Genomic DNA, 16,308 nt, shown 5'->3' with positions numbered 1-16,308 from the left:
CCTGCTGGTCAGCTGTACCTAGGGAGATAACTTTCTTGTTCTTCTTTTTCCTGCCTCTGCATAGGAAGTGAGGAATTTTCCTTCCTGGAAGATGTTGCCCATTCAGCAAGCATTTATTCATTTAAACATGCCTCATTTTAGGTAACAGAACAGGTGCTGGCGGTGGGGAAGGACTGGAAAAGAAATCAAACACTTGGAAGAAGATGGAGATTCTGCTAAAAATGTTCAAGGGGATTTTGTTACTCATAGCGTGGAGAGTGATGAGTGATCACTTACTCATCCTTAGTATTTCAATTAGAGTTTTGATATTTGTATGTAGGAAGTGAGTAATGTATTCTCCCCACATTTCTTATTTATGATTTATAGCTGAGATTCTCTATTTTTCATAGAATTGTAAACTGTTAACAGATGTTTCAGTTTTCTTAGAGATCAACATGATCATTTTCCTAAATTAAAAAATTTTGACAACTAAGATCCAAAGAATTTCTGGCTTGCTGGACATGCTGGCAGGTTATACCATGCCCACGGCTAGAACCATATTTGGCAATGCCAAGGCCACCGTGATTGGCAACACATTTCATTGCTTTTACAGTGTTTATTATCTATAAAATTGTATCAGACTTTATTCTTATCCTAGTTGTTTTGAGTTTTAGTTTCATAATAAGGTATAGTTGGTTATATTCTGCTTAAGGAAACAGTTATGGTTCTTTTATTTCATGACAGTTTTTTTGTTTTGTTTTTAGAGTTGAGGTCTCACTCTGTTGCCCAGGCTGAAGTGCAGTGGGGATCATAGTTCACTGTAACCTCGAGCTCTTGGAGTCAAGCGATCCTCCCACCTCAGCCTCCTGAGTAGCTGGAACTACAAGAACAAGCCAGTAGCCTGGCTATTTTTCTTTTTATTTTTGTAGAGATGGGTCTCGCTGTGTTGCCCTGACTGGTCTCAAATTCCTGGCCTCAAGTGATCCTCCCACCCTTGCTTCCCAAAGTGTTGAGATTATACATATGAACCACTGAGCCCAGCCAAAAGTTATTTTCTTAATGTAAACATTATATCTACAGATTACATATATAATGTTATATACTAACCTGCTTTTTAGGTAATAATTAGAAATTAGATTTGTGTATGACTATTTTTGTGGCTAGATTTATATACTAATGTAAATGTATATTAATATTTCAGGTCATTAATAGGTGGCAACTGATTTTTAAATCTCAGGATATTTTGGATAAATGTAACAATGTAACTATATGTTCAATATATTTATATTAGTAATATATACAGATGGCAACTTAGGTTTAGATGCTGATTGGAATCTATACATAGGTCTCATTATAGAGAAGCAAAAATGTTAGAACAGGCTTACATGTTTCACGTATTGAGTTCAGAATGCCCAAACTGAAGTTGGTTGAGAACATACAAAATTAGGAAGTAAAAACATTAGCTGAAAACATCTGATGCAGGAATTAAACTAAATCATCAAGGTAAGTGTAACGTACAACAGCAATCCAAAATTTAAAACAAATCTTCATTCTGTTTTTCTTTTTGGATTCCAGTAATCATTTAGTTATTTTAATACTGACTCCAGTGCTTTTATCTGATAGGTCATTTGATTGTTCATAATCACTTAAAGATTTTCCAAACTTGAGTCATTCCATCACTTTTGCTAATTTTGTTATATTTTTCTTAACACTTGTATTAATGCTGTCACGTGGATTATTGCTTATATTGAAATATAGCAATAATAAATTCAAAATAAATTCAATAGATTTATTTGTGTAAACAAGGAAAACTCCTTAAGGAGAAATTTTTCATTGTTTGTAATCTGCCAGTGCTAAAAATATGACTGCATGTTGCTAGGTCTTAGACAAAGGTGAGTGTAACCAATAAAATTTTGTTTTTTGTTTGTTTGTTTAGTTTTGGTATGAACTCTCTTGAATCCTTCTGACCTACTCACATCATTTCACAGCCATGTCTTTTATTGGCCATTAGAAGCTCCTAAGCAGTGGTCATAACTGGGCTATGGGAGACATTGATTGATGAACATGTACAGTGTGTGTTAACTTAGTTGTTGTAGGCTGATAAACGTGCTCTTTCCACCTTTTTTGTAGACCCGACCCAGCTTTGTATTATATGAGGCCCCAGGCAGCCTTTGGATAAGGAGGCCTTTTTCAGCCTCCTTTCACTGGGGGTGCCAGAGGCATAAAAGTAGATACTGAATGTGAATTTGCAGGACCATAGTATTAAGAAGCTTACATTTATAGTCACTGATGGAGGTGGACCACTACCTTCTCTCATAAAGTTGAATGCTTAGAATTACTTCCTGGCCCAAATCTCACTAGACTTCTGTTCAACAAACTTGTTTCATGCTGCTTAAAACACATATTAACCTAATTGCATCATATTTACAAAATGGTAGAAGAAAAGAGTGTGTGTATGTATGTATATTTAATCCATTATTTGCTGCTGCCATCTGGTTTAAGAAGATACTGATGAAGACCTTTATCAGGTATTTTCAAAAAGTTCAAAAAGTTTTCAGAAGACTCTTCAGGTGCATTCCAAAGAATCCAGCTAATCACATCTTCAATTTTGTAATCACTGTGTTCACCCTGTTTTGGCATATAATACTAATGAAGGTTTGCTTTTATGGATAAATTTTGATTGTTCTAATCAGGACCTATATTTGCAAGACATGGTTGCTTGCAAAGCTGGATTTGGTCATGAGTACTGTGAAAGGAAATTGATCTCAGGACCCCCAAATCACTAAGCCAAAGGGAAAGGTCAAGCTGGGAACTGCCTTGGGCAAACCTGACTCCCATTCTATTCCTAAAAATAAGATAGCTATGAAGATTAAAAAAAAAAAGCTACATACTTCCCTCACAATGTGCCCACAAGGAAATTCCTTGTGGACAAAGTACAGACAGAACTCGAAGTCATCCCTCTGCTCATGTGAGACAAATGCATATCTGATTGCTTCCTTTGCCCTGTTGTTTCACTAAGCCAGACTAAGGCATAAGTGACTATAAATTGTGTATTCAATGAAAAGCTAATCAGAAATTCAAAAGAATGCAATAGTTTGTCTCTTACCTACCTATGATCTGGAAGCCCCCTCCTGGCTTTCCAGACCAAGTTGAACCACCTTTTCAGACCAAACCAGTGTACATCTTACACATACTGATTGATGTCTCATATCTCCCTAAAATATAAAAATCCAGGCCGTACCCCTGCCACCTTGGGCACATGTCACCAGGACCTCCTGAGGCTGTGTTATGGGCACGTCCTTAACCTTGGCAAAATAAATTTTCTAAATTGACTGAGACTTGGCTCAGATATTTTGAGTTCACAGTGTTACCGGAAAGGGGTCCCCATCCAGACCCCAAGAGAGGGTTCTTGGATCTCGTGCAAGAAAGAATTCAGGGCAAGTCCACAGTGCAAAGTGAAAGCAACTTTATTAAGAAAGTAAATAAAAGAATTGGCTACTCCATAGAGCAGCCCCGAGGGCTGCTGGTGCCCATTTGTATTGTTATTTTTTGACGGTATGCTAAACAAGGGGTGGATTATTCATGCCTCCCCTTTTTAGACCATATAGGGTAACTTCCTGACATTGCCATGGCATTTGTAAACTTGTTATGGTGCTGGTGGGAGTGTAGCAGTGAGGACAACCAGAGGTCACTCTTTTGGCCATTTTGGTTTTAGTGTGTTTGGGCTGGCTCCTTTACTGCAAACTGTTTATCAGCAAGGTCTTTTTGACCTGTATTTTGTGCAGACCTCCTATCTCATCCTGTGACTTAGAATACCTTAACCATCTGGTAATGCAGCCCAGTAGGTTTCAGCCTCATTTCACCCAGCTCCTATTTAAGTTGGAGTTGCTCTGGTTTACATGCCTCTGACGTTTCCACCCTCCCTTTTATAACAGAACCCTTAATCCTAAGGGTTGCAGAGGGACAAAGATTCATCTTCTGTAACTTCTTCAGGCTGAATAGGAATGATGATATTCCTGCCTAACTATTAGGGTCTCTTGTGTTCAGGGTAGACAGGAGCTCAATCAGAAAGCATCAGTATGACCAGGGCCGTTTATGACTTGAGTTTTGACAAGAGGTGATATCTGGAAGATTAATAAGTGTTCAATTTAAAACATTCAGTAAGCTTGTCTTGTATTCCTACACGAAGAGTAGAACAGCAATATATTCCATAAAAGTAAAGCAAAATAAAGTTATTCCAAGTAAACTAAATTAGAAGGCTTTTTATGAACTGGGCAACTGTTGGAACTAAGCTGGTATGGGGTTGTTAGCTGATTGTAATGTGCCCAGAATTAGAATACTAATCCAGATTTCTATATTACCCATCCCTCTTGTTTCTTCTGAGCAGCAGTCAGAGATCACTGGTTGGTTCACAGGAATAAGCAGGATTAGCCTAAATTGCAGAAACAAACTTAAAACAACAGATGAGACTAGAATTTAATAACAAGTTTACTATAGTTCTTGAAACATACTATTTCTCTCTCCAGTTTCCTATTTTTACTAAAGACAAATTATGGTAAGACTGATTTGCTTTATTATAATTGGCCTGATTATTTGTATAAAGTACAGCAAGAATAATTATTTTTCACATAGGCCTTTTAATTGGCTTTAAAGGAACTCTGTTTCATAAGCAATCTCAGATAAGACTTTTTTAAAGCCGAGCCCCTCCGTGAGTTTATATCCTCAAATACCTATTAAGTTGGGTAAATTCCTTTCTTTTTGAGGTCGCAAGATAACTTTGGGCCCCTAGGCCTGTGAGAAAGTGCCTTTCTTTACCATAGTTCAGAAACCCTATACAGGGACTGTATAGGCAAGGTATGAGGCCAGTTCCCCAGAGGGCTTTTATTGGCTCTACAAGTCAGGTTTGATTCCTTAAAGGAAAACACACCATTCCAGTCGAAGCCTTGGTAAAATAACCAATTTCTCCAATTGTGTCCGGTTACAAAAGAAAACAGATTGTTATTGCACTTACACGAATAACTGTATAGCCATAAAGTAGGTAAATTGTTATGATTTCCATTCTTTTGCATTTGCTGAGGAGTATTTTACTTCCAATTATGTGGTCAATTTTAGAATAAGTGTGATGTGGTAAGAAGAATGTATATTCTGTTTATTTGGGGTGGAGAGTTCTGTAAATGTCTATTAGGTCTGCTTGGTCCAGAGCTGAGTTCAAGTCCTGAATATCCTTGTCAAATTTCTGTCTCTTTGATCTGCCTTATATTGAGGGTGGGATGTTAAAGTCTCCCACTATTATTGTGTGGGAGTCTAAGTCTCTTTGTAGGTCTCTGAGAACTGCAATCAAATTAGAACTCAGGATTAAGAAACTTACTCAAAACTGCACAACTATGTGGAAACTAAACAACCTGTTCCTGAATGACTACTGGGTAAATAACAAAATTAAGGCAGAAATAAATAAATTCTTTGAAACCAATGAAAACAAAGGCACAATGTACCAGAATCTCGGACACAACTAAAGCAGTGTTTAGATGGAAATTTATAGCACTAAATGCCCACAGGAGAAAGCCGGAAAGATCTAAAATTGACACCCTAACATCACGATTAAAAAAACTAGAGAAAAAGAGCAAACAAATTCAAAAGCTAGCAGAAGACAAGAAATAACTAAGATCAGAGCAGAACTGAAGGAGATAGAGACACGAAAAACCCTTCAAAAATCAATGAATCCAGGAGCTGGTTTTTTGAAAAGATTAACAAAATAGATAGACTGATAGCCAGACTAATAATGAAGAAAAGAGAGAAGAATCAGATAGACACAATAAAACATGATGAAGGGGAGATCACCACTGATCCCACTGAAATACAAACTACAATCAGAGGATACTGTAAACACCTCTACACAAATGAAATAGAAGATCTAGAAGAAATGGATAAATTCAAACCCTCCCAAGACTGAACCAGGAAAAAGTCGAATCCCTGAATAGACCAATAACAAGTCTAAAATTGAGGCAGTAATTAATAGCCTACCAACCAAAAATAGCCCAGGACCAGATGGATTCACAGCCAAATTCTATCAGAGGTACAAAGAGGAGCTGGTACTATTCCTTCTGAAACTATCCCAAACAATAGAAAAAGAGGGACTCCTCCCTAACGTATTTTATGAGGCCACCATCATCCTGACACCAAAACCTGTCAGAGACACAACAAAAAAAGAAAATTTCAGGCGAATATCCCTGATGAACATCAATGCAAAAATCTTCAATAAAATACTGGCAAACCTAATCCAGCAGCACATCAAAAAGCTTATCCACCACAATCAACTCGGCTTCATTCCTGGGATGCAAGCCTTGCTCAACATACGCAAGTCAGTCAACGTAATCCATCACATAAACAGAACCAATGACAAAAACCACATGATTATCTCAGTAGATGCAGAAAAGGCCTTTGATAAAATTAAACACTTCATGCTAAAAACTCTCAATAAACTAGGTATTGATGGAATGTATCTCAAAATAAGAACTGTTTGTGACAAACCCACAGCCAGTATCATACTGAATGGGCAAAAGCTGGAAGCATTCCCTTGGAAAACCGGCACAAGGCAAGGATGCCCTCTCTCACCACTCCTGTTCAACATAGTGCTGGAAGTTCTGGCCAGGATAGTTAGGCAAGAGAAAGAAATAAAGTGTATTCAAATAGGAAGACAGGAAGTCAAATTTTCTCGGTTTGCAGATGACATGATTGTATATTTAGAAGACCCCATTGTTTCTTAAGCTAATAAGCAACTTCAGCAAAGCCTCAGGATACAAAACCAATGTGCAAAAATCACAAGCATTCCTATACACCAATAACAAACAGGGAGCCAAATCATGAGTGAACTCCCATTCACAATTGCTACAAAGTGAATAAAATACCTAGGAATCCAACTTACAAGGGATGTAAAGGACCTCTTCAAGGAGAACAACAAACCACTGCTCAAGCAAATAAGAGGACACAAACAAATGGAAAAAACATGGACAGGAAGAATCAATATCGTGAAAATGACCATACTGCCTAAAGTAATTTATAGATTCAATGCTATTCCCATCAAGCTACCATCGACTTTCTTCAGAGAATTAGAAAAAACTACTTTAAACTTCATATGGAACCAAAAAATGCCCCTATAGCCAAGACAATCCTAAGCAAAAAGATCAAAGCTGGAGGCATCACGCTACCTGACTACAAACTATACTACAAGGCTACAGTAACCAAAATAGCATGGTGCTGGTACCAAAACAGATATATAGACCAATGGAAAAGAATAGTTACCTCAGAAATAATGCCACACATCTACAACCATCTGATCTTCGACAAACCTGATAAAAACAAGCAATGGGGAAAGGATTCCCTATTTAATAAATGGTGTTGGGAAAACTAGCTAGCCATATGCAGAAAACTGAAACTGGACCCCTTCCTTACACCTTATACAAAAATTAAGATGGTCAAACTCAGTTTGCCCTTAAAGCATTTAACAAATCTGATATTTGACCTTAATTTAGACCAAATATCTACATTTTCAAGTCATTTTATTTTACCAATAATATTTAAAACTCTTTATTTTTCAAAAGATTACTAAAGTCATATGAACAAAAAGGCATTGAAGTTTCTATTTTTCTGACAAAATATTTAAGTGCTTATTTTTAAAGCCAATTAATTAGAGCCCTTTTACATATAAACATACAACACATAAATAGACAGAAGATTTACCACTTGCAAGATTCTTTATTTGCCAGTTTCTTAATTGTATTGCTGGCTTCAGGGTGGAGCCCTTGGAGCAACAGGGCCAGGAAAGCATGTGTTTCTAGCGCCAAATAAGCAGCTGAAGGCAAAGACAGATCCCCAAAATTAAGGGTGCCATTTTACACTGGATCCTGGATCCCCAAAAGGAGAGAATACTATGGGGGAAGACAGTGCAGTGCTTCTACCCTGCATTTCATCGCAAGGCAACCCAAAGCTAATCAGCCCATTTTGTAATCAGCCCATCCCTCATGGGAGTTTCATCTCCCAGCAGGGGGTGGGGATGTTTCCTTATCTTCCAGATGGCCAAGAGCATGCTATTCTGATCCAAGTGTGCAAAGAGTCAAGTATTCCTCCATAACTATTATTAATCATCCCTTGAAGTATACTTCGTACCTAGTTGTTACACACCAAAGCTCTCTCATAACTCAAAGTAATTTCTGATACCCCCAAAACTCAAAACCGTCAGATAACACAATGCAAAACAGAACACAGCCTTTGATTTTGAGAGGGAGCTATCTGTTTTTAATTCCTGGGGTTTCATGAGGAAAACAAGTTTTTTGTTGTTGTTGTTTTGTTTTTTGTTTTTTTTTTTCCTCAAAATGGGGTCTGTGGTGCCTCCTCTGTTTTTCCCAAGGAGTCTCAGGCTACCAGAAGTTACCTTAGAGCCTCTCATATGTGCACTGAGTGGCAAGACAAAACTAACAAACAAACAAAAGACAAAAACCATTCAGTTGACTGAGAAGAAAAAAACCTTTTTCCAGGAATACAAGTTCCAAGAAGAGGAAAACGTAAAGGCCTTTTAAATATATCTATAGTTTGTTTATCCACTTTTAATTAAGCTAACTTTTAACCATAGTGCTCTTTAAAAAAGAAATTGTTTCAGATCTCTTATTACCCAACTTTAGCCTTGCCAAGTGGCCAATATTTCTAGCTTCTGAACTTTACCAAAGATAACCTCCTAGGTGCTTAGAGAAAGGAAAATTTAAGACAGTCCGCAGAGGAGAAGAGAATAGACAAAGTCACACAGATATTAAACCAGAAATGACTTACTTTCTAGGTGGGGAATTGAACCCGGTCCGCCACTATTAAAGTGCAAAACCCTAGCTACTGAATTACAGGATGGGGCAGTCTCTATTCGCTTTCCCAGAAGAAGTCTAGGGTAGTTAATTTTGAGCTTGCAAAGACTTTTTAACTATTTAATATGATTTTTAGAGCTAACTATGACATAAACCCTAAAATTTCTGTTTCCTAGAAGGCGAAGACCAAGAGAATGTACCGCGACGTGGTTAAAAGGTCAAGCTCCCAAGGACTTAAAAGAAGGTGGAGACTTCATCCAGTTCTTTTTTTTTTTTTGAGACGGAGTCTCGCTCTGTTGTCCAAGCTGGAGTGCAGTGGCGTGGTCTCAGCTCACTGCAACCTCCGCATCCCAGGTTCAAGCAATTCTCCTACCTCAGCCTCCCGAGTAGCTGGGAATTACAGGTGCCCGCCACCACACCCAGCTAATTTTTGTATTTTTAGTAGAGACGGGGTTTCACCATGTTGGCCAGGCTGGTCTCGAACTCCTGACCCCATGATCCGCCCGTGTCGGCCTCCCAAAGCACTGGGATTACAGGCGTGAGCCACCGCATCTGCCCTCATTTAGTTTTTTATTTGTTTCAGGGACCTGCAGCCAAGTTTGTTACCGATGAGCCTGCTGGGTTGTCTTGAAAAGCAGGCTTACAGGTATTCTAAGCCCATGTTTTATCCTGAAGTACCCCTCAACACAGAAAAGTGAATTCATAGCACAAAATACACCCACTTAAGACTAGCCTTGGAATTCTTTTGCACACTAATTACAAACTTCACAGAGGAGATAAACTCTGAATTTTTTTTTTTTTTTTTTGAGACGGAGTCTTGCTCTGTCACCCAGGCTGGAGTGCAGTGGCGCAATCTCGGCTCACTGCAAGCTCCGCCTCCCGGGTTCACGCCATTCTCCTGCCTCAGCCTCTCCGAGTAGCTGGGACTACAGGCGCCCGCCACCACGCCCGGCTAATTTTTTTGTATTTTTAGTAGAGACGGGGTTTCACCGTGGTCTCGATCTCCTGACCTCGTGATCCACCCGCCTCAGCCTCCCAAAGTGCTGGGATTACAGGCGTGAGCCACCGCGCCCGGCTGAATTTTTTTTTTTTTCTATTCATTCAACTGTTTGCATCGAGAGATAGAAGCCAGAAATCTGACTGGTAAGAAGTTCTTACCCTTTTGCCAGCATGCCAGGCTTCTGGGTTCCCTTTCCCTGACCAGCACTAATGATCTGGCTTGCGGCACCATCGCCCTGGGGGCCAAGCTGCATCATAAAGGAAAATAATTTTTTTTGTTGTGGCCAGAGCAAAATACATGTGATAAAACATAGACATTAGCCACTCTGCTTCGTACCCAATATCAAACTGGCAAGGCTTACGTTTGCCCCACATGGGCCCCTTCATCTTTCATCCAACCTCCGACTTGGAGTTTCAACATGTGGTCTCTAGGCAAGATGGTTGCCCTGCGTAACAGAAAAGATAGGAAAGGAGAGAGAGAAAAGCATTGCCTCTGGCAGGGTGGGGCAGGTGAAATGCTCAGGGAGGCCAGAGAAAGACCCACCCATTGCAGTGACACTGAAAAGTTCAGGTGGGCTGCTTCGTGGTAGCAAAGGGATCTTTTCCAGCAATCCTGTTAGCTCTCAACTTTCCCCTTTTAGGGAGGAAAAAGCTCATGTCCCACGATCCTGTACATGCCTAACCCTGTCACCCACAGCCATTAGCAGAGTACAAGGCAGATTAATCCAAAGAGAATAGCAGTTAACGTCTGGTAGTGCCAAACCTGTTGTTAACCAAGGTGAACTTTACTGAGAGGGGCCTCTAACCCCCTAAATCTTAGAAGAGACTCTAACCCTCCGAAGTCAGGCCTCTAACCCAAGGTTGGTCAAGCGTCCTTGCCTTTTATTAAGAGGAGCATTTAACCCACTCTGTCTTAGGAGAGTCTCTAACTTCCCTAATTTGGGCCTCTAACCCAATCCCATTCTTTACCCGGGTACCCAACCACTTACCCAAAGTCGTCCAATTAGTGCTGCAGTCTACTTCCTTTGGGTCAGGGGTCTCCTCAGTATCGTCTCCTCTGTAGTTCACCAGAAATATGTTACAGGACCCCAACACGTACCCAAAGGGAGCTGTTGGGTCAGAGTTTCTGCACTATAGTCCCTTCTGTGGTTACCAGAAATATGTTACCAGAAAGGGGTCCTGATCCAGACCCCAAGAGAGGGTTCTAGGATCTCACACAAGAAAGAATTCAGGGCAAGTCTGCAGTTCAGAGTGAAGGCAAGTTTATTAAGAAAGTACAGGAATAAAAGAATGCTGCTCCATGGACAGCAGTCCTGAGGGGTGCTGTTTGCCCATGTTTATGGTTGTTTTCTGATAATAGATAGAACAAAGGGTGGATTATTCATGCCTCCTCTTTTTAGACCATATAGGGTAACTTCCTGACATTGCCATGGCATTTGTAAACTGTCAGGGTGCTGGTGGGATTGTAGCAGTGAGGACAACCAGGGATCACTCTCGTGACCATTTTGGTTTTGGTGGATTTTGGCTGGCTCCTTTACTGCAAACTGTTTTAGCAGCAAGGTCTTTTTGACCTGTATTTTGTGCTGACCTCCTGTCTCATCCTGTGACTTAGAATGCCTTAACCGTCTGGGAATGCAGCCCAGTAGGTTTCAGCCTCATTTTACCCAGCGCCTCTTTAAGATGGAGTTGCTCTGGTTTACACGCTTCTGACAACAGTACCAAGTTAGGTTGAAGACTATGTTGAGGAACAGATTCAGCAGGAAAACTGTGAGCTTCAGTACTAAATAGGATATTTTGTTACCGACATCCACTCCTTTATACAACTGAATAAACATGTTAATTTAGTGGTCAACCATGACTGACAATTTTTCCTGCTATAGAAAAAACTTTCATGTTGAGTCTGGGTAAACTACTATTTTTTTTAAAAATGCAGTATTTCTGAAGCTTAACACAAAAGTTTCTCACTGAATAATCATCTGGCATGTATGTTACTAAGCTGGCAGCTCTCCTCAGGGGCTCTCCTCACGCAGGCGTCTGCCATTATGTGGCTCTGTCCTCTAGGTCGTTACTCAGACAATAGAGGTTAGCACATGGGAGGGTTTTATGGATCACGCCTGGAGATGGCTTTTGTCATTTGTATCCACAGTCCATTGGCCAGAATGCAGTTGTGGCCATGCCTAATTGCAAAGGAAGTTAGGAAATATAGTCTAGCTGTGTGTATAGGAAGGAAAGGGAGATAGTTCAGTCCATAAATAGACTGCCACAGTATAGATTCCCAGTATGTACAACAGTGAGCTTTATTCCTATCTAGTCTGTCACTATGAATAATGTACTTGTAAGCACAGATCGATTGTTGGTTCTAACCAGAAATGTTAGATTTCAAGTCAGTTTGAAAATTATATGATGGTCAATGTCTTAGTCACCCTGGGTGGCTATAACAAAAGTGACATAGACTCATTATTACACTCATCACTACTACTCATTGTGACGCCACCAGCTTTTCTGGGTTTCTAGCTTACAGAGGGCAGATTGTAGGACTTCTCAGCCTTCATAGTAATATGTGCTACATTCTTATAATCTCTTCTATGTCTCCATCGATGTATCAGTATCTAACTACTATTCTGTTTCTCCAGAGAACCCTAACACAGTCAACATTAAAAAAATTGACACATACTAATTGTACCCATTTATGGGGTGCATAATGTTTTGATGCATACAGTATTCATCACCTCAAACATTTATCAAATCAAAGTAATTTAGCACATCCATCACCTCAAACATTTATCATTTATTTTGGGAAACATTCAAAATCCTGTTTTCTAGCTATTTGAAAAATAGATAATACATTATTTTAACTAGTCACCCTACAGTGGTATAGAACAGCACAACTTATTTCTTCTATGTAGCTGTAATTTTGTGTCTTTTAACCAGTATTTCCCTGTTCCCCCACCCCGACCCTTCCCATCCTCTAGTAATTACTGTTCTATACTTCTTTGAGATCAACTTTCCTAGCTATGGCATATGAGTGACAACATGAGATATTGATCTTTCTGTTCCTGGATTATTTTACTCAACATAATGTCCTCCAGGCTCATCCATATTGCTGTGATTTCATTCTTTTTTATGGCTGAATAGTGTTCCATGTGTATATATTTTATTGATTTATATGTTAATGAGCACTTAGGTTGATTTCATATTTTGGCTATTGTGAGTAGTGCTACAATAAACATGGGGTTGCAGATATTTCTTCGATATACTCGTTTCCTTTCTTTTGGATATGCATGAGTTCGTTCTCACATTGCTATAGAAAACTGTCTGAGGCTGGGTAGTTTATAAAGAAAAGAGGTTTAATTGACTCACAGTTCCAAAGGTTGTACAGAAAGCATTGCTGGGGAGACATCAGGAAACTAACAATCGTGGTGGAAAGGTAAGAGGAAGGAGGAACGTCTTCACCTGGCCAGAACAGGAGGAAGAGAGAGAAGGGGGAGGTGCTACAAACTTTTTTAAACAGGGAAATACAGATCTCAGGAGAACTCACTATCATGAGAAAAACAAGGGGGAAATCCTCCCCCATGATCCAGTCACCTCCCACACAGGCCCCTCCTCCAACACTAGAGATTACAATTTGACATGAGATTACAAATCCAAATTAGGAGATATACCCAGTAGTGGGATTGCTGGCTCATACGGTACTTCTATTTGTAGTTTTTTGAGGAATCTTTATGCTGTTCTCCATAATAGCTGTACTAGTATACACTCCCACCAACATTTTATAAGAGTTCCCTTTTCTTGGCATCCTTGCCAGCATTTGTTATGTTTTGTCTTTTTGATAATAACCGTTCTAACTAAGGTGAAATGATACTTCATTGTGGTTTTGATTTTCATTGCCCTGATTAGTGATGTTGATGTTGACCATTTTTTCATATGCTTATTAGTTTCTATATCTTCTTCTAAGAAATATCTATTCAGTTCATTTGCCCAGTTTTTTGAATCAGATTCTTTTTTGAGTTTCTTATATATTCTTATATATTCTAGATATTAACTCCTTGTCCGATGAGTAGTTTGCTAATATTTTCTTCCATTCTGTAGTTTGCCTTTTCACTCTGTTGGTTGTTTCCTTTGATGTGCAAAAGCTTTCAGTTTGATTTAATCCCGTTTGTCTATTTTTGCTTCTTTTGCCTGTGCTTTTGAAGTCTTACTTATAATGTCTTATCTCAGACCAATGTCCTGAAGTGTTTCCTCTAAGTTTTCTTATAATAGATTCATAGTTTGGGGTTTTACATTTGAATCTTTAATCCATTTTGAGTTGATTGTTGTATTAATGGGAGAGATAGGGACCTAGTTTCATTCTTGTGCATATGTATACCAGTTTTACCAGAACCACATATCGAGGAGACTGTCCTTTCATCAACAAATGTTGTTGGCACATTTGTCAAGTATCAGTTGACTGTAAATAAATGAATTTATTTCTGGAAGCTCTATTCTGTTTCATTGGTCTATGTGTCTAATTTTATACCAATACTATGTTGTTTTGATTACTATAGTCTTGTAATATATTTTGAGGTCAGGTAGTGTGACACCTCCAGCTTTGTTCTGTTTACTCAGGATTGCTTTGGTTATTTGGGCTCTTTTTTGGTTCCACACAAATTTTAGGATTTAAAAAGAATTTTCTGTGAAGAGTGTTATTGGTATTTTGATAGGGATTGGATTGAATCTGTAGATTGCTTTGAGTAGTATTGAAGCAGGATACTTCCTGACCCCCTCGTAGGTGGGACCTAGAGTGCACAGGTGCTGGAACTAGCTGGCCACTTGGGCACCAGCAGGGGTGAGCTCCACTCACTGGCTGCTCCACCCCTTGCTAGCGGGGAGTGCTGGTGAGTGAGTGCAGGGGCTGGGGTGAGGGCTTTTGGGTGCCAGCGGGAGTGGACCCTGTACTGGCCCTGTGGCAGTGCCTGGGGGCAGTGCTTTTGACCCCTGAAGCCCCAGAGGAAGTGTTAGAGTACACTTTTAGTTCTGCCATCTGTGGACAGCTTAAGTGTTAACAGCTCAGTGGAGGATTAGCGTGATAGCCTTTTGCACCTGCACTCAGGGTACCTGAGTTTTTGTCAGGCGTCCAGGAGGAATGAGGTTGCAAGAACAAATTGAAGACGGTAAATGCGAGGGATTTTATTGCTGTTGAAAGTGGCTCTTTCAGCGGGAAGGGGAGCCAAAAAGGGGATGGAGCAGGAAGATAATCTTCCCCTGAAGTGTGGTGATCCTGGCTGGACTCCTTTCTGAAGCTATGCCATCAAGCTGTCCTGAAGGCAAGCTGCTTCTCTCTGACGTCCAACCATAGACTCTGACATTCTGCTGCTTCTCCTCACTGCTGGCTGAGTTCTGGGGCTTTTATAGGCACAGGATGGAGGACAGGGTGGGCCATGGATGGTTTTTGAAAAGGTAACATTCAAGCAGGAAAGCAGGGATGTACCTTTTCACTTTGTGCTGCAGTTCCAGGTTTTTCAGCTTGAGGTTAGGGCCCTCACTGGGGACTTGCCCTCTTCTGCCCAGAATTTTCCTACCTCCTGTCCCTATCAGTATGGTCATTTTAATTAACTAATTTTTTCAGTCCAAGATCATAGCATGCCTTCCAAGTTTTTGTGTGTGGTGTGTCCTCTTCAGTTTCTTTCATCAGTATTTTATAGTTTTTCTTGTAGAGATCTTTTACCTCCTTAGTTAAATTTATTCCTAGGTGTTTATTTTTTGTGGCTGGCCACTAACACCGTCAACATTTTGATGTATATTTGCAAGGAATTCAGTAAGTAAATAAAAAATTAGTATCTATTATAATGGCCTATAATATTTATATTAGAAATGATTGTATTGGTATACTCATTTTCTAAAAGTTTGACTTGGTCATAATAATGTTGCAGCATTGAATTTATAATTACAATTTATTAAATTTGTAACAAATAGATTGCCTTGGAGCTGTTTCTTAAAATTGTTTTTTATTATTTAATATACAGTAAAATGCACATATGTTATGTGTATGGCTTGCTGAACTGTCACATATGTAAACAATCATTTAAGTACCAACTATATCAGGTGTAGAATATCGCCAGTGCTCCAGCAAGCTCCCTTGTGACCCCCTCTAGTCAATATGTTCCCCAAAGGTCACCACCATTCTAACCTCCATCACCATATATTAGCTTACTTTTTGTTTGCACACTTTACAGGTAGAATAGTACTCTGTATGTATTATATCTTTTTTGTGTTTGTTTTCTTTTGTTCAACACTATGATATTTATCCATATTGTGTTTAGCAGGAATTCATTCATTTTCTATTGTGGTATTCTAATTATTTGACTATCATAACTTCCATTCTTGTATATTGAACATTCTTACATTTGTCTGTTGGTGGACATAAGGACTCATTTCTCTTGGATATATGCTGAGATCATAGAACATCACTTATTTAAAATAGTTAAACCACTCATATCAGCAATGT

Source organism: Symphalangus syndactylus, chromosome 16 (assembly GCF_028878055.3).
Source record: "Symphalangus syndactylus isolate Jambi chromosome 16, NHGRI_mSymSyn1-v2.1_pri, whole genome shotgun sequence".
In the NCBI taxonomy this organism is placed as follows: Eukaryota; Metazoa; Chordata; class Mammalia; order Primates; family Hylobatidae; genus Symphalangus; species Symphalangus syndactylus.
The sequence above is the reverse complement of the archived record's forward strand: the minus strand, read 5'-3'. Positions refer to the sequence as shown.